A 20,159-nucleotide genomic window follows, 5' to 3' on the forward strand; every position below is an offset into this window, starting at 1 on the left:
AGGGAAAGACAACCCTCTGCTGAGGTGACTCATCTGTAGCTCCTCTCTCCCCAGTACTAAAGTTTATACAAAGGAGTAACAGAGAAGAGCACACCAGCCCTACGTACTTAATGTCAATGTATGGAAACAGAAGGGAGGCCATTGGCCCTTTGATTTGGGAAGAAGGCGAGGCACTTTCTTCCTCTTTCGCCATTTTCAATTGCCTTTGCATTGAAGGTGGAAAAGGGACGAGAATCCTGGGAGGCAGGAATGAATTTTAGATGGAGGAAGGTGAGAGGACTTAAAGATAGGTTTCCTTTCAATTCTTTCTTTGCTCTACCTACTTCATCCTGTTCTGCCTCCCTATCATCTCAAAAAAAGCATTTCTGTTCCCTCAAAGCACCAAAGAGTTTTCCTAATCAAACGATCTTATAACTGGACAATCCCCCAGCCCCTCCAGTGCAGGTTCCTAATTGATTCTGCTCCCTAAACACAGATGATTTTCCATCTGTACTTGCATCCCCACACAGTCCTTATTAGTTCTGCTCTCCCACACACAAGGTGCCCCAATTAATTCAATACTATTCCCTTCACCTCTGCAGACAGCCTGACAAAAACCATACAGCCCAGGAGCACTAGAACAAATTCCTTTACCTCCCTAGCACACGAATTCATGCTTTCCATGCTCCTTGAGACTTCCCAGATCACCGCACATTACGCATCAGAAGTGTCCCATTCATAATGGCTTGCAAGTTTTGTGTTGTCTTGTTCTTCTGATCTCTGAACTCCATAACTCTTCCCCTCTCTCTCTGCTGCTATAAGAGCAGCAGATGAGGGGTTTTCCTCCACGGGGAAACCCTCTTCTGCCATCCAGGAACTGGGGTCTGGAGAGCATCAACTGGAAAAAGTCTTCCATTGACTCTCTCTTTGAAGTAATGGAAACCTTTTGACTTCCCTTTGGGTGACAGAAATTAGAAGGTAAAATTATAGAGCATGGTTTTCCCAAAACAGTGCCCATGCCCTATATTTGCAGGGCTGGGGACTCTGCCTAAAGTGTATTTTGAGTAGACTGTCCCCTTATTAAAGGCAACAGCTCCACCTGAAATTCCTGAAAGGCAGCACATAGGAAAAGCAGAATCATGGATCTGAAAAGTGCATTGGGGGTGGGCAGTGAGGACGAGGGGGATTAGTGGACCTCTTTTATCTGAAATTCTACTCTCTCACCCTCCAGGAAGATAAAGATAGAGATAAAAAAAGAGCAAGAGAGTTGTATCCAGCCCTAAAAGAGTAACTGCACAAATTACAATAGGAGGATGCTGAGGAAGTGTTCTTAGCACACCACCTTTCCTTGCACCACTATAAAAAAAAAAAGCTGAAACATTACTGAATCCTTTTAAAGAGAACTAGCTGTAACAGTCTGTACTAACATTATGTATCCAGGCTTCTTAATTTTCTGCAGTTACATATACTGAGTGCAAGCTTTCAAAATATATAGACTTAGACATTGGTAGAAAGAGAGAGATACATTCTCCCTGATCTTCTAATTGAGGTGATTCCTCCTTCTCTCTAGCATGGCCAAATGCATGTCACCTTGACTCTCCAGAGCCTGCACAGACTGGCAGCCTCTCAGCTCCTCTCCACGTTCACCAGAAACCCCTCCTCACCAAGACAGCAATGCAGACAACCTTATAGTCCCTGAGCTGCGAGCTGTCTGCCTCATTCATTTCCAGCCAAAGAAAGAATATGAGGCCTTTATACAAAGTAATACAGACACACTAGGGGCACATCTTGCACAGAAAATACATTTCTTCGCCCTGTGTGGAGGAGCTGTCGAGTTCAGTTCTTCTGTTTATCATCCTTCCCCATTATGCTCCAGTTGCTTCTGTAACCAAAAGGTGGATATACTGAATTCCCATGTCTGCTTTCCCTTTTCTTTTAAAAGTCTCTGTCTAGTTTCTGCAGTGACTCATAGCTACTACAGCCCTCCCCAGATTTACTGTATTTGTTTACATGGGAAATAGCTTAAAACCCAACACAAATCCAAACTTTGCATCAATGTTTTGGCAGAAATAACAATTTAAAAAGATTATTTAAAAAGAAATACATCCTATTATCTAACTATTCCTATTTCACCTCTATTGAAGGAATCATTGTTAACTGAGATCTTTCACAGAAGGTCTCTAATATCACCACGTTCAGGCTATGCAGTTCTGCGAAAGAGAAGCAAGTTCCAGATTACTTGAGTTGTTAAAGAAAACACACTGCCATCTTAAATTTTCTTATTTCTTGTTGTTAACTCGAACATGGTGTAGCTGTCAGTGTGACAGGGAGTAAGACAAGATTTGTCATTTGTGAATTTACAGGTCACTGTGCAAACCTTAAACTGGAGCATTAGTAGTATCTACTGTTGGTAAAATGTCCCACTAAGCACGTATTTCTCCAGTGTCAGTCTCCAAACAGGTAAAACGATGTTTTCTGGATTTTTAAACAGATGTGGAGATACAATGCACAGGTTTTCAGGAAAAAAATACTTCTCCATCATAAAGGCAGCCCAGAAAAAGCTTGATTGCCTGGTAAATTTTGATACTTTGTGGAAACTCTACTCACAGGGTATACATGAGGTGTAGGCTGACATTTTGCATCTAACAGGACAAGGAGGCCTTTAGACCTCCATAAATCAGTAAAATTTATTTCAGATGGAATCCAATCACACAGGAATACCAAGAATACAGAGTGCTGAAGAGTAATTCTCAGTTTAGTCAGAAGGTCCCACTCAGACCTCCAAAAAAAGGCTAACGTAAATAGCTTCTTCTCAAGAGAGGAACACCAAGAACAAGAGCTCAGACCCATGGCTCATCAAACTGCTGTTTTCTGAACAAATGGCAGACCCATTTTGCCAATAATCTAGGAATGAAAAGAGAACTCCAATAATCCAGCTTCAGTTTTATGGGAGGATGTGTCACAGCTATCATGTCATCACCTGATAACAGCAGTCATGATCCTCCAAACATACGTAAGGGGTGTCAATCCAATGCTCTATGGATATGAAGTGTGTGGTATAAAGGAATGCACTGTGCAACACATACCTGATTCCTGTCAACCCTGGCACTCACCTTAGGTATTCAACATAATTGGTTGATGAGAAGCTCAACATGACCCAGCAGTGTGCGCTTGCAGCCCAGAAAGCCAAGCCTATCCTGGGCTTCATCAAAAGAAGCATGACCAGCAGGTCAAGGGAGGTGATTCTCCCTCTCTACTCCACTCTTCTGAGACCCCACCTGGAGTACTGCTTTCAGCTCTGGGGCCCCCAACATAAGAAGGACATGAACATGTTGGAGCAAGTCCAGAGGAGGGCCACAAAGATGATCAGAGGGCTGGAACACCTCTCCTATGAAGGAGGCTGAGAGAGTTGGGGTTGTTCAGTCTGGAGGAGGCTGTGGGAAGACCTTATAGCAGCCTTCCAGTACCTGAAGGCTGCCCATGGCAGGGGGGTTGGAACTAGATGATCTTTAAGGTCCCTTCCAACCCAAACCATCCCATGGTTCTATGATTTGAGGTAGGGGAAGATGGGTGGTGCCAAGTAATTTCTTTATCCTTTAGGGTCATTTTCCATACGCTCATACAAACTGTGTTAGGTTTCAAGCAATATCCTTATGAGTCTAGGATAACTAAATTCACCTGCCTTACCCAGGGGAGGGACACTGAATTCTACGGAAAGATCATCCAGAAAGCCAGTGTGCTGAGAGACATGCCCTCTGGATATGGGAATATTTAGCAAGCTGTTGACATTATTCCCAGTGGCAGTTCTACAAATCTCAAAGACAGATTTAAAGTATCTACAGAAGTGACTGCCCTCCTTGAGCATGCTCAGGTCACATCAAGTAGTATGACCTTTCCTCTATCAGCTACATGTCTGCAGACTGCAGATCTCACTGGAGTCATGTAGGATAATCACTGAGAACAAATAATCTGTATTTAGCAAAGATGAAATTGAGATGGGTCTTCCTCAAGGCCCCATGACAAAAAGAGAAAGCATGTTTAATATCTAGTATATGTAACATTCTTGCTATGGACTGATGTGATATAAGAAAGGACAGACACAGGAAGGACAATATCCTAAATCAGGTGGAATGCATAAGTTACTTTGATATGAAACTTCAGATACGTCCAAAGTATACCTTTATTCCAAAAAGTTTTGTGTAAGAGGGACTAACCGTGACAGCCTCAATCTTTTTCATCCTTCTACTTGTCATAATAGCCACCAAAAAGAGATTTTTCACAGAAAGGGGGCAAAGTTATAAAAACCAAGAATTCAAAAAACTCCATTAATGTTGTAGGAACCACGTTTATGTTTCCCTGAGGATACCTAGCAAGGGAAAAGCCCTCAGGAGAATACTGAATAACTGAGTTGCAACTGACGCACTAAATACCCATCTTCAAAACATACATTAAAGAAAAAAATCCCTGATACTGGCCTCCTCTACATATGCTCTCTTATATGCTGCCTATTTTTCTTTCTGTCTGATTGGCTAAGCATTCTCCTCCAGGGACAGAGCCTTGTCTTGGTGGCAAGCTGGCATCCCCAGTCCCATCACAGGCTGCAGTGAGCGGTGACGATTCTCTGAGCTGGTCTGCAATGTAGCAGATGATCACGTAAGAGCTATTACTTTTTCTGTGTACTTCCAGCTGTTTCTATAAGCGTTCAGGCTCTTTGCTGCAAGGGTCTAATATAGTGACACAGACAGCAAAAAGAAGCAACCAGCGCCATGCACATACCCAGCAAGTGTGCTCACAGTCATCAGCAGTCCATTGACAACTATACAATTTTAAGAGCTTTTTATAATGGAGTAGACCTTGAGTCACATTGGCTTATCTGTAAGTATTCAGTGCAGCCTTTGGACATACAGTACATAGATTACCTGTAGTAGTTACAGTTACTACTGTAACTTTTAGAAAATTCTAATTTTTTGACCATCATTTGCACACTAAGACTTTTTTTAATCAACCCTTACTGCTGAAAACTAAACCAGCTGATAAGAGTAGCTGTTTCTCAGACAACATACAAATTTAAACAAGGCAGTAAGATAAAAAATAAGAAAACACAGGATGGTTCATCTTCATTATTAAGAGTTTCTAAGTGTTACGTTTTTAGTGACTACAAAATCACCTTATTTTTTGGAAGTAATAATAAATTAAAATAGATTTTTCAGTCACTGCCACAGATCCTCCTTGCAATTTTGCCCAATTTGAATGACAGTTCAATGCAGTATTAGCAAGATTAGCAAAATTTCTTCTTGCTAAATGTTCTTAGTACCAGTTTTAGCCTTCTTTAACTATAAGTTGGTCTTCAGAGAAGTAGTAATTTATCAATCCTGCATGTGGTTTAAGAGTAACACATGTTTTGGGTCAAATTCTGTCTTATTAATTAGAATAGCTCAACTGTAATTAAAGAAGCAAGACCATTTTATAACAACAAGGAATTTGGCCCCATACTTTTCTCTCTCAGGTATTCATTTAACTTTAAAAGCATACTTTGCAATTAGACAAACATCTGACAGTCTAATGTGGATACAGTCTTGGTTATTAACCTTTCTATCAAATGCTATGACAATGTGATTTAGTTTTGATTATTCAGCCGTACCTTTCATTTTCAAAACATCAGAGCAATTAGCCTACCAAGTCAGGCACTCAACAGATAGCTTTTACTGCTGTCCTTCTGCATGTCCAATCCTTAGGCTAAATGCACTGTTTTTAATGACCACTCCGTGATCTGTGAAGCAATTGACTTCTAACATCATTTTTGGCTATTTTGAAATGTTTTTAAGAGATACCTGGTAGAAAAAGAACATAAACTGCCATAAACATTTTAAAAGAAATTGTCTCCCCAAAACAAAATAAACAAAATTTTATGGCATAAAATATTTTTGGTACAGGTTCATGGTATAATGAACCATAGCCTCATCTGAAAGAAACAAAAAATATTTCTAACTCCCCTCCCCTCTCCCCTTTTGCTATGTGTTTTCATCTGAAGTGCAACCTCTATTTAAATACTGTGGACAGAATTACATATAATGTATTCTGTAAATATTTTAAATTATGGTATAAAAAATACCATCTGCAGCAAATTTCTGATTTGGTATTTCATTTCTCTGACATGTAGTATCTGGCTGCATAAAAATCATTGCACTCATTAATGCTCAGCTGCTTATCCCTATACTGCTTTGAATGCACTACCTGCAGGAGGTGAAAGTCAGTTTGACCAGAGTGTTCATTCAGTTGGCAAAAGCTGAAATATTGTGTCACTTACCGCCCTTGGGAAGAAGCTGCTGTGGTGCAGACTCTGAAGGTCATAATGGGAACAGTTTAAAGATGTCAATGTGAAGACATTTTTCTCCATTTGGGACTGTAACATTTCCAACTCAATTCTTTCCCAGAATTTAATCAGATGCTTTGAACACCAATGGAGCTCTAAATGTCTTAAAGACCTATTGCACACAAGCGTGGTGTGGTGTGGTGTGGTGTGGTGTGGTGTGGTGTGGTGTGGTGTGGTGGCCCCGGCCAGCAGCCAAGCACCACACAGCTGCTCACTCATGCCGAGAGACTGCAGCAAATCTAGGGATGAGGAAAAGCAGACTTCTGTTTTCAGTAGAGTCTTTCCTTTTTCCTCCTTATCTGAGGGAGCACAATAAACTGGCCAATCCTAAGACTTTCAAATGGTTGCCTTTTCCACTGAAAAGCACAAGGTTGTATGAATTTAAATGAGAAGGTATCAGGTATAATTCAACCATTGCTTCTGCTTCTACATATGCTGTACTCGGCCAGTAGCACTTTGCAGATCTTAGGAGGCCATCATTTGAATCCCCAATGGTAGCGTCCGAACTGTTCACTGTTATCTGACTGTGCCATACTGACCTGGTTTTGGTTGGGATAGAGTTAATTTTCTTCCTAGTAGCTGGTACAGTGCTGTGGTTTGGATTTAGCATGAGAATAATGTTGGTAACACACTGATGTTTTAGTGGTTGCTAAGCAGTGCTTACACTAGTCAAGGACTTTTCCACTTCTCATGCCCTGCCAGCCAGAAGCTGGGAGGGGGCACAGCCAGGACAGCTGACCCAAAGTGGCCCAAGGGACATTCCATACCATGTGACGTCATGCTTAGTATATAAACTGGGGGAAAGCTGGCTGGGTGGGCCGCTGCTTGGAGACTGGCTGGGCATCGGTCGGTGGGTGGTGAGCAATTGCATTGTGCATCACTTGCTTTGTATATTCTTCTTCCTCTTCTTCTTCTTCTTCAGATTTTATTCTATTTCAATTATTAAACTGTTTTTATCTCAACCCATGAGTTTTCTCACTTTTACTCTTCTGATTCTCTCCCCCATCCCACCGGGGTGGGGAGAGTGAGTGAGCAGCTGTGTGGTGCTCGGTTGCCAACCGAGGTTAAACCATGACACATAACCACAGTGTACAGCCTCTCACTTTAAACCACCTTGGTATCTCAGGACTGGAAGAATGTAAATACAACATGTTGAAAAATGCTATAAACTATAGTGAACCATAATAAAGTAAAGAAGTAGTGGACATAGGAATAAATAAGATATGCTAGGTGGAGTCAAAAGGGCTGATCCTACCTTTGCATTTTTTAGATGAAATGCACAAGCAATATGTATGTTAGATAAGGGACAGACTGATTGATAGTATTTATCGCACTTTTGAAAAGACTTTTGAACAGATCTCTAACAAATGCACTTTAATGAGAATAAGCAACCATGGAAAGATGGATAAATAATTGTTAAAATATAGGAAATAAATGGTCAATTCTCACAATGGAGGGTGCTCACCAGTGGAGTGATTTATTCATAACCTGTTGTGAATAGGTGATGAAAAATGAAATGGAAGTTTGCTGAAGATACTAAGCTATTCAGGGTAATAAGCTAAGTGCTAACAGGGAAGTACTGCAGGACTTTAAAATTAATGCACATAAATGTAAAGTGATGTACATGAGAAAAAAATCCCATATATTCCTAATTTTACTTACAATATGTTGGGCTCAGAACTGACCACTGAAACCTCAGAATTATAACAGACATCCATGAAGGGATAGCTCAATACTTAACAGCAGCCACATAAGCAAAATGGACTGTAAGGCATATAAGACAAGCAATGTAAAGTAAAACAGAGTATACCACTGTATGCACCGTCCTTATTATGGTGTGCAATTCTGATCCCCTCATCTCAAAAATGATACAGCAGGACTGCAAAAGATTTGGAGGAGGGGTATACACTTCCACATTAGGAACAATTTAGTAAGCCAGAACCCAGCAGCTTGAAAGAGTGACAGATAACGGGAGCGGGAGATTATAATAAAAATTTATGAAGTCATTATGGTCATGGAGAAGGTGCACAGAAATCAACTTTTCACTTCAGTTGAAAACCGGGTGTCACCAGATGGAACCAGACAAGGAAGGCTTGGGATGGTAGCTGAATTAAGTTGAGGTGTAGATGTCCTGCCCAAAAGAAGCTGTGGCTGACAAAAGGCTCATATGGGCTCAAAGGGAGGCAAGTTCATGGAAGAGAAATCTATTAAGAGTTATTAAAACCAAATATATCACATCTATTTCAGGAAGACTGGGAGCCAGCAAGAGGTTGGTAGGGCAAAGAGGATAAGCGAACCTGAAAAGGCACCGGCCTCATGAATCCAGAATCCTGGATTTAACCCTGAAAACTGCTTTGGGTCTCTTCTTGTGATCTTTATGTACAAATGAAACACCGAGGTGTCATTCAGTCTCCCAGAGAGAACAGGCAATCTGAATAGCTGTCCAACAGCTGGAGAAGAAAGAGGAGATGTACAGCATTTCAGCAATGGCTTCTGAATCAGTACTCAGAGCTGACGGTCTGAGAGACACACACTTCCTAACTTTTGTTAAATGATATTATGCAGAGTAACACAGCTGAGTATGAAAGAAGAAAGGAGGGGCTTCTGGTCCCCCATTGCTAGTACTGGAAGAAATGGAGGTGTACCTGCAAGGCACAGTAGAGCAGCCAGTGAAGACACAGAAGCTAGCTCTGAAAGAGCTACAAGACTACCGCTGCTGGCTCTCCCACCAGCTTCTCATTGATTGCTTCTCCACACGGCTGACCAACTTAGCCCAAACGCTGGTACAGCCATGTTGTTCCTTGCACCTGAACTAACTGTTCCAGCATTAGCTGAGGTGCTTCTGTCCTACAGAATTTCTTGCCAGAGGACACTGCAGCTTTTAACGTTCGCATGGACCCAAAAACAACAGGACAAATTTGTGGAGAAGAATGCCACTGAGGCTGTAAAATGCAGGCATCACCCCTCATGCCAGCTCCCAGAGAAACACCTACATGGCTGGTGGGAGCATACCCTGAGGAAGTATTACTGGTCTGACTTCTTCTTCCCTGGCCATCCACTCGAGTCACTGTGAAAACTCAAAAATAATGTCAGATGCTTCAGTATTGTAAAGTAGTCTCTCCTGTTTTTTTTTCATTTTCCTGCTCAGCTTGTTATCTTATTCAGAACAAAACCATTGATCAGACATGAACGGTTTTCAACTAATCTCATTCTACCTATTATTTATCAGATTATTTTCTTCAAATGCTTACAAACGGGTCTGTTTTGATGTTCTTAATTGCCTTCCTCTACGTTAACTGTTCAAGCAATTTCTAAAGTATTAAAATTCAGGTTATTTGTTCATCATTTCTATGTCTACTTTTCTCCTCCACTAAAAGATGAAGTCTGTATTTGTCCTGTTTAGTCCTGTGGGAAAGTCAGTGTCTTGCATGAGCTGCACTAGCAAAAATACCTCCACAAGAACAAAAATATTCCCCTTTTTATTTTTTGTAGGCTATAGTCTCAGGAAAACCTTGGCATTACAACTGCATTCATAAGAACAGTTGAAAAGAAGCTGGCAAGATGCTTTAGAGTTCAGAATAAGTCTTTTACTATCTGTAAAAGACAGTAATTTACTAAGTGCTTAAAAATATTATTCTGACTGTATTTATCAGCATGTTTTACACTGCTGAGATCACTTTATAAAATCCTTTGGATGTTATTTCTCCAATATGATTTTAATTTTTTAGTATTTGTAAAGAAAAAAATCACTCTCCTTCAGTCACAATTTTAACATATACAACAGCTGGGGAAAAGGATTTTCTTCCATACCTGAAACTTGTGAAAAGGAATTTAGCCAACTTCACATAGTGTGTGAAATTTCTGGCCATCCTCTGATGTATTTGACCTTGTCTTACCTTAAGAACAACTAGTACTAACAAATTGAACCAAAACCTCTTGGTTTTGACAATTCTTTCCTCTTGACTTATTCCCAGCGTAGCTCATGTGCTTTTCAGGGATACACGCAAGCCTCTTTTCTATACCCTCAGAAATATTTTGAATGCCTGAGTTGATTATATTAGAAGTGCAACTTCAGAGTCCAACATGGGGCCACAATGCATTCCTGACCTGCTTCCAGGTTTTACTCTGAATTGTTTAGTGCCAGCAGGCACGTCCTAGCTACAGAAGATATATCTGTCTCTAGAGTAATAGGAAAGCACCAGACCATCACATGAAATTAATAGTTAAAAATAAGCATGACGCTTTTCCAAATGGAGCAGTTTGCTTACTTAATAAAACTCCCAAACCAAAAAATCCGTGAAAAAGTGTCACAAGTATAGCTTTTGGAATCAGAAAAAACCCCACACCAAACCCCACAGAAAACAGTTCTTTTTGAAGTTTATTTGTTAAATAGTTAAAAATCTTGCTTTCCTAAAGGACTAGTTTGTGCATCCTTTCTTCCCTCTGTCAAGAAATTATGAACCCAAGAATTCCTGAGAGTTTGTACTCTCTGGAGTCATCCTCTGCTCCATTTTAATAAGGCACTTAGAATCTGGTCTCCAGCATGCTCAGAAGAAGTCTTCGCTGAAAGAATATGGCTGTGCTACTCCACAGAAGCAAAAAATGAAAGCTATTTGAAGTCTAGTATCTGCATTTAAACTTTCTCAGTCATTTGACTGTCTTGGAGTCCAGTGAGTCTCAACTGCTGTCCATACATTCTCTTAATTGTAGATTATAAAAGAAAGAAATGTTTTAATTAGTAAATTATAGTTCCCTACCTTGCTGTTTTTATTACTTGGGTCTCCTTTTTTGTTCATACGTACAACTGAAACACCTAGGAGTCACTCTGTCTCCCAGACAAAACAGGCAGTTTAAATACCCGATGTATAGCCTGGTACGTGGAAGAAAGTCCATATGCCAAATAGACCCATTGGCCATATATTTGAAGGACCTCCTAAAGTTTTAGTCACACAAATTCAGCTGAGGGCAACCAAGCTTGTGCAGTAAAAAGCCCCGTGCCACAACTGTCAAATTCCTTCTACAAGATGATGCAGAAAGATAAATCAGTGATTCAGGTATAAAACCAGTAATTTTACAGTCAACTGGGCAGACAATTACATTCCCAAACAAGTAGACACTTTGAAACAGAGGCAAGCTAAAATGACATCTCCTAGTTCGATGATACACAGATGTGAGTGCGTGTCTATGCAAACACAAAAGCTACTCTTAAAAAGAAAGAAAAATAGAGATTATATCATACATTATTAACTCAGAATAGTATCTGTATGAGGGCAAGCTAGTTTAAATCTTGGGACAGCATCTCATGACGCTGTCACTTTGGTTTCTCACTCCATGTTAGACAAGCATTCTACCTGGGCTAGATGACAATTCAGATGTGACTTTCTAGTTGTACAAATATGAAAATAAATAAAGCCATTACAGATGCATTCTGGGTTCCATTTTGACATAAGATTCTATGTTTTATGTTCTAATTTTCACTTTTCCATTTGTTACACTGATTTTTAAATTGACACTGTTGTCACTAAAGTAAAACAAAGAGTTTTGGATCAGGTATTACAACATATTGCGTATTCCTCTCATATACTTTGGTAGGCACCTAAGCTCAGCAAGTCTGTTTGCATGTGCCCTTGAGTTTGAAACATTTAAAAGCATTACTAGTAATGCACTTCTTCTCAGGTCTTATAAATCAAAATACTGGAAAGTTAGACAGTTCTTTTGCTTTGGTTTTAGAATCAAGTGAAAAAGATAATCACCAAAATCAAACCATAAACAATGTAAATAGCTATATTTAGCAGAGTTACCAGTCTGAAAATCCTATGAATAAAGATTAGGTTCCAGAAAAAAATATATGACTTGCAATAAGCAATCCTATCAACCTGGAGGAACAAACAAATAGGATCGTGATTGCTTAAGTAAGATGATTCCTCTAACCTACAACGCAATCTCCCTGCCACATCTGAGTTTCAAGTGCGTTCCTGCATCTATTTTACAGTCTTGAAAAAACATTATCAGTGCAGAGCCTTGAGAAGAAAGGATGCTAAATCAGCTTTGGTTGTTGACTAATCAGATGAGCACAATTAATTACAACACCAATCAGTTCATTAGATTATTAGGTTCATCTCTTTCTGATCAGCTACTTAGAAATTTTAATACAGAGGATAAGAAGTCACAAAGCAGAACACTCATCAGAATATTAGAAAGTATGAAACACTACTCTGAATGAAACAAATTAAGTTACAGCAATAGCATAGAAAAGTAGAAGTCAAATGCTTTTCAACTGTGTGTATACTGATACTCTCAGTGAATTGACTGCTATGGATATTTCTCCATCTGAAGTCTCTCTCCAAACCGGAGAGGGGTCTTTCTCCTCTACCAAACTAAAAATACTTATAAATGCTGTCTTATATGCCACTTCTCTCAGTTCCTAGTCTAGGCTAGTTACTAGTATACTAGTTGTAACTTTTGTTTTACTATCCTTATCCACATGCTCTATATTACCAATACTTCCTTCACAATTTTCAGTTAGGCATCTCAAAATTCATTTCTTATTTGCTCATGTTATTTCTTTCTAGTCACATAATTCATTATTACGATACTGTTCCTGTGAAATTGCATTTTACTATTTCTAGAACAACCTCTCCCCTCAATTTTCTTATTTTTATGCTTTAACTCCATTAAAAACATCAAGGTATCTATACTGCTTCCCCCTAATAACCTCTCACAGTGTTATGATATTTTAAGCTAAATACCCGTAAAAAAATCTCATTATCATAAATTGCCTAATTGTAAAAAAAAATAATGTGATGCATAATACATTATAATTCTTATGCTTTGGCTAAACGTGCCTTCAGCATAAGAAATAAATATGTACGTTCATGTCCTATTTTCATGACAGTTAACCTGAAATTGCCAGAGTGCGTATCCTACCTCAGATTATGTCACTTCATCATATCTCCAAACAGCTTTATGTGCATACTGAGAGATGATGAAAGAACTGACCCTCTAGCGTGCCCTTCAGCCTAATGAGTCATTGTGCATCATTGCTGCTCGAAATAACCTGTAAAAAAAGAAGGGAATCACTCTACCACAACCCTACTTATCCCCACCTAGTCCACGCCATATGAAACGATGAACAAACACTCTCTGCTACCAGCACTATTGTCAATGCTCTCTACCCCTTTGGCTTATACCCCGGGGATGGTGTCTGACAAACCGGCTCTTCTGCTGAAACAAACCTCTTACAAAACCCTACACTGCCCTGTCTCAGTGCCTGACTCTGTTGTATGTCACAGCAATTGCTTAGGGGGCAGCGATTACTTATTGGCAGAGATTTCATTTTTCCCTTTCCATTTTAACACATACCCTTTGAGTCAATTAACTTGTTCCTGGTAAACTACACACCAAATCCAAACTTCCCATCGGTGCCTCAAGATGGGTCATGAAACTCTTGCATGAATAGCAGGCTCTCTTCTTCCACTTTGTCATTTGTTTTGCCATGAAATGTGCTATTATGCTTGCCTTCAGGTATTTTACCATCCCACCTGCAAATGTATACCTTTAGCATGTTACTGTATTTGCCTCATCCTGATTCTTCCTATAAATTGAACCAAAACACTTGTATGCAGTGAAAGAATAGGACAACCCACCCTCAATCCTTCCCCCCCAAAAAAAATATGGACTTTGCAGGAGCTGTGTGTACCTGACTGAGTAAAGGCTTCTGCAGAACCATTGTGTTCTTCATCTCATGATCATTTTTGTGCATCCTATTTCCATCAAGGCTCACCTTACATAGGGGCTTTACTATACGTTCTTTGGGCCAGGGGGCAGAGTGTTCTAAAAACCCACAACCTACCAACAACAAAACAAGAGTGGGGGAAGAATTATGCAAACGGAACCACCAAAGTTGCGAGCTGTTTTCAAGTACAAAGTTACTGATGCTGTGGCAACCTTCACATCCCCAATCTCTCGATAATTATTCCTACACTAAGGGTTTTCTGCAGTTGTGATTATTCTTTAGTTGACAGATAAGCATTCCCTGAGTGACAGATACTCAGCACCGTCAGACTTGCTCCCGTGTGACCTCCTTTTACAACAGACCCAGTGTACAAACCTCACCTCTAACACAGTGCTTGGACTGTAGTGGTGTTATGCCTGGGAAGAGTTTCATCCTTTGTATGCTTTGTGTGCCAGTCAGAGACCAAATTAGCAAAAAGATAATTACAGCTTATAAAGGTGTCTGTTCTTTTATGAATAAACACTCATTCTAATTTTGTAATTATTATTTTACCATTCTCAGTTAATTTTCAGTTACTCAACAACATATCTTCCGCCGGTACAGTGAAAACACAATTCCCAGAATTACAGTAAAATTTCCTATATTGGGTATAAAAGAATGCAAATTATTTAATACAACTTTAGGAAGCTCAGCGCTTATTCCCCAGCTCAGAGCTGATTTCCATTGCTGAATCTTGCTGAAATAAATATGCTAATACCAAATATTAGTGCATTTTTTTTTCCTTCCTGAACAGGTGGCTCTAGCAAAATGACACTCCATCAAGATGATAACTGCATGAATCAAGTATCGCAATGTTCCAGTTCCTTGTGCTTGAGTTATCTTTCTGTCCAGAGCAGGAGGGATACAGAAGACTCACGTGATCATAACTGATAAACTACCTGTCTGTTCTGCATGAGATGATTCATTTACGGACACTGCACTGAGAAAGGCAGAATTACCCTGCAATTTATTAATTATGACTACAGTAATTCCTACCACTTCTGTATTATTTGATTTACCTCATTTTTTACATACCTACCTACTCACCTGCTAGCTTTACGTACCATTGCCCACAGCCCAGGACCCCACTGCAGCCGAGGCCGGAGCCCTGTCCCTGGCCCAGAGATGCTGCAGCAGTGCTGGTCCCCAGCCCTGTTTCAGGCTCTTTGTTTGGAATTCCTGTCTTGGCCTTGGACCTGGTTCGATCCCCTGCTGACGCCTGATGCTCCCTGGAGTGCCAACAGGACGCATTGCTGTCTCCCAACTGGGCATTGCCTGTCCATGTCACAGCCACCCTCAGCTCCCAGCTTGCCGACCCTGGGGTGCAGCCTTGCTCCTGCTGCTCCCTGACACAATTCATTAGGTGGCTGACTCTCTCAGATCTGCTATACTGGTCTTGATATGCCTCCTCTTTCCACTCCTAAAGCCACTCAAGACTGAGTAGCGCTTTTGGTTAAAGGGCTATTATTCTGAATGTTAAGACCTGCATACTTAACTGGACTAGGCTGAAATTCATCGGCCTCCACAAGTGCAAAGTATACCGTCTCCATCTGAGATCCCCTGAATCTCAGCTCCTCAATAAACCAAAAGCCATAGCTATGTTATGTTTAAAATCAGCTCTTGTTACAGTTTTATGTATGCATACACAGGAGGGTCACACCAGTCCCGTATTTTTGTCTCCATCCTGCGGATTTTGTTCTATGGGATGTTATGCTGCTGAGGGCCCTACACCACCCTCCCCTGCCATGTGGGAGACGGGTATTGGAGGGGCCTCAGCTAAGGATCAACCTCTCCTCTTCCCCCCACTGTAAACAGGATCAGATGACAACTTGGGCTTTGCTGGGTACGAGCGTTTCTCCCTGCGTTCTTGGATGCCGGCAGCAGGTAAGAGTCCCTCTGAGCACACCTCTGGGAACAGACTTCTTAGCTGTACGAGACCACACCAGTGTTTAGATGAAGGGAAGAGCTGTACACTTGCACTCCAGAAACACACACTGGCACCAATGGATGCCACTGAACACACCAGGAACGTGCAGGCACTGTACAGAGTCTTCTGCTGGAGGAAGCTTATGGAAAAGTCATTTGAATTTCATATGCAGTATTTATCCTGCACTAACTTCCTCCGGGGACACGTGGTCTACCCTGACGGTATTCACAGGGAGAATTACTGAGAAACAGCTGTTCTGCAGTTCTTTGCTTTCTGCTCTTCCACTGTGTAGACAAGTCCCTAAGACAAAACTCTTGGTACAACACCCAAGTTGTAACCCGTGCTCAGCTTCAATTTAATCTTTAAGCCTACTTCTCACCAACCATATCTGCACTCTTGCCTGATCATTTTGCCTAAAATGTTGCCCTCAGCATCATGGTATTAAGCCACACAACACCACTGTCATGAATGTCACCGACTCTCTGAGACTCTCCATGGAAAGCAGCACCCTGGCAGATGCAAAACACAAACCTCGGTGTTTACCCACACCTTTTGCGGCTGTGCCGGGCTGCTCCAACTACTGCCTCCGCCAGCCAGCAGCACTGCTGTGACGACTGCAGCCAAAGCCACTCAAATGCATGTAGGTGAATGCTGGAATTGCAATCTGTACAGTGAAATCTTTTCTCAAAACATGCCTAATTACACTGAGCTGTTTAACATGTATAATTCAGAAGGCAAAATGTCATACAGTTCCATTTGCCATTTGCTATAGCCTCTTACAGCAATAATTTCACAACATTCAGTATCCCTCCCTCCCCCTTTCCCCCACTTAGGTCTTCAATTTACACGTTTATAACCCAAACCCCATTCGAAGAGTGGCACTACAACCTGCCCCAGAATATTCAGGCAGCCTGTCATACTGTAAACTTGCTTTAGAAATCTACCCCATTAACTGTACGAAGCCAAAAAAGCCTGTGGTGCCAGAGAAGTTGATTGCTACTATTAATACCCAGAAAGAACAGCAGTAACAAGCATAAACTCTGAAACGACTTCAAAGGCCAAATGCAACCAACTTTGTTTATTTAGCCCAATGATGAAGTCACTCTGAAATTAACAGCAAAGAGTTCTGGAAATATTTCAGTATACAAGTCCAGAGAACTCCAGAAAAATATGGAGGTATCAGTGAGATTGAATAACAACACCTAAATGTTCCAAAGTCATATTAGTTAGGAAAATGAATTAAGGAGAAATCCACTGAGTTTCCCCTACCTCCATTCCTTCAAAAAATGTAATATTAATATTTTGCATAGAATTTTGAAGCTTTATCTCAATTTTGAGGAGATTTAATTGCTTTTAGAGACTTGCAAATGGCAGTTTAGACACTGTGCATGTAATGGTCAATACTTTTCTCTGACTGCAATTTCATCTTGATGTAAAAAATTATGAACAGCAGCTTGTAACTGCAATTCTGAGATTGTCTGTCCTCTTTTCATCATAAACATGCATTTGAAAAAGTGGTAGTTACTGACAAAAAACCTCAGCCTTTTTCTTCCAGAAAAATTGCTTCATCAATGTCTTTCTGATCTGTTTTTTTAATCCCACTTCTCTCTTTTCCATTGTCACACTGTAGTTTTGACTTCCAGTGTGTGACAGCCAGCAAAGAATGAAATTTAATTAGAAGAAAAATACACGTTGCTTATGGGATAAATAAAAGTTCATTCAACCAAGGCAATGTGCTGCCACACAAACAAGCTGAAAATGTCTTTCCACAGAGTGCATCATGCTGTCCACCCTCCCAAAGAGAAGAGCAGCCCACTCCATGGGCAGCCTGGCCCCGCTCCTCTGCCGTCAGCGAGGGGGGTCTCCCCGGGGGGCTTGGCAGCAGGACCCCCTCTCTAGCTGGGGACTTAATGCCACGGAGTAGGCAGTTTTGCCATCGAATTCAAGCAGCAGATACTTCCGGTGTGTTTCATAATGCTACTATAATACACAAACAGTACAGTTCAGAATTGATTTCCAGAGAGTTTTCAGTCACTCCACAGTCAGTTTCATTAAGTTTTCTAGAGTGATCCCAGTGCATTTATGCAATGATATTTATGCAAAGAGCAACAAGCAGATCTCCCTTTACTGTACGTCTGAAAGGAATTCTTACTTTGAGAACTAAATGCCACTTAAATACCTTCTGTTCAAACTGTCTGCTTAGTGTTTCAAGTCATGGTGATTACTTAATTCTGCAGTGTTTGGAACAGAGTCTATTTAAATAAACATCTTATTACATGTGTCCAATGTCATAACTATGCATTTCAATTTAAAATCCCATCAAAATACCACTTACTAATTCACAGAACTTTATTTACTTCATGAACTATTCTATGATTTAAAATTAGTCCTAACAAAAATTAAGAGAAACCAAATGAACGCTCATTAACCTACACTACTGCAATTAAAAAAAGATGTTTCAAATACAAATCTTTCTCTAGCTGTTTGTCTGACGTTTGAAAGTAATTATACTTGCAATTGCTAATCAGTTCATCATTATGAATTATAAAATACTTTACAGAACAGGATGGTTAGAAAGTCAAGCACTGAAAACTTAAGTAGCACCCAAATTAAGTTGGCCTCTGCAACTGTAATTCAACCCCTTTTTACAGAATGATCGTGATATGTTGTCTACACTGTCACTTTTCACCCCATAGGACTCATGCTGCACCCACCCCGCTGGATGGACCTATTTGATGTGAATCAAAGTTAAACTGTAGAAGGGGTTGTTTTCTGCTAACCTGCTTGTCTCTGTCAGCAAGTACTCCATGACCAATCCAAGGGAAGAGAAATAATGGCCCTGAGAAGGGAAAGGAGGCAAGGGAATTTCAGTCTCTTCCAGATTTTGTTTCAGAGCTTGCAATTTCTGTATTCCTCATTTTCTGGGGCTTGACTTGAAACTCTGGAGTCACTCACAGAATCTCAGAAATGCTGGTTGGAAGGAACGTGTGGGAAGTCACCCAAGTCCAGCCTGCTGCCTGAGTAAGGACTATCATCAACACAAGACAAGGTCAGTGGTTTTGTTAAAGAGCCTTGAAGACATCAAAGGGTGGACATCCCATCACCTCTCTGTTCCAGTGCTGCACTGCCTTCCAGGTAAAGCATAATGACCAATTTGAACCTTCCAAGCTGAAACTTGTGACCTCTTCCCTGCACCCTCTCCAGTTTCTGCACATCTCTGTTGAACTGGCTGGGCCTAAAGTTGGACAGGGTATTGCGGATGGGGCCACACCAGTACCGAGTAAAAGGGAGAAAATCTTCTATGGGCCTGCTGGCCACAGATGTACCCCAGTCTGCCTTATTCATGATGAGAACACATTGTTGGCTCATACTCATTTTGGTGCCCCCTATAAACCCCAGTTCCTTTTCAAAAGGGGTGCTGCTCAGCCAGAGGGTTTCCAGCCTGCACTGATAAAACACTTAATAAAGTGATGGCATATTGCATCAGTGTTCTCCATTCATCCACGTGGCCAGACGCTTTATCATAGAAGGCAATCGCACTCATTAAGCATGATTTGCCACTGGCAAATCCATGCTGACTGTTCCTCCTTCACATGTTTGGAAATGGATTCCAAAAACTCACGCTCCATTTTTTTCCCAGGGTGTCCTGGTTTCGGCAGAGATAGAGTTAATTTTCTTCCTAGTAGCTGGTACAGTGCTGGGTTTTGGATTTAGGATGAGAACAATGTTGATAACACACCCATGTTTTAGTTGTTGCTAAGCAGTGCTTACACTAGTCAAGGACTTTTCAGCTTCCCATGCTCTGCCGACTGAGAAGGCTGGAGGTGCACAAGAAGCTGGGAGGGGGCACAGCCAGGACAGCTGACCCAAACTGGCCCAAGGGACATTCCATACCATGTGACGTCATGCTCAGTACATAAACTGGGGGGAGTTGGCCGGGAGGTGGTGACTGCTGCTCGGGGACTGGCTGGGCATCGGTCGGTGGGTGGTGAGCAATTGCATTGTGCATCACTTGCTCTGTAGATTATTATTATTATATTATTATTTTTATTTTATTTCAATTATTAAACTGTTTTTATCTCAACCCACGAGTTTTTCTCACTTCT

At 40.9% G+C, this 20,159-nt stretch overlaps 1 protein-coding gene across 1 annotated transcript in view; it reads right to left on the bottom strand.

Annotated features, from left to right (window-relative positions):
- Positions 1-20,159, bottom strand: part of CTNND2 (catenin (cadherin-associated protein), delta 2) — a 573,271-nt gene that overhangs the window by 105,793 nt on the left and 447,319 nt on the right. The window lies entirely within an intron of this gene.

This window comes from Pygoscelis adeliae, unplaced genomic scaffold (assembly GCF_000699105.1).
Source record: "Pygoscelis adeliae isolate BGI_AS28 unplaced genomic scaffold, ASM69910v1 Scaffold86, whole genome shotgun sequence".
Taxonomy (NCBI): domain Eukaryota; kingdom Metazoa; phylum Chordata; class Aves; order Sphenisciformes; family Spheniscidae; genus Pygoscelis; species Pygoscelis adeliae.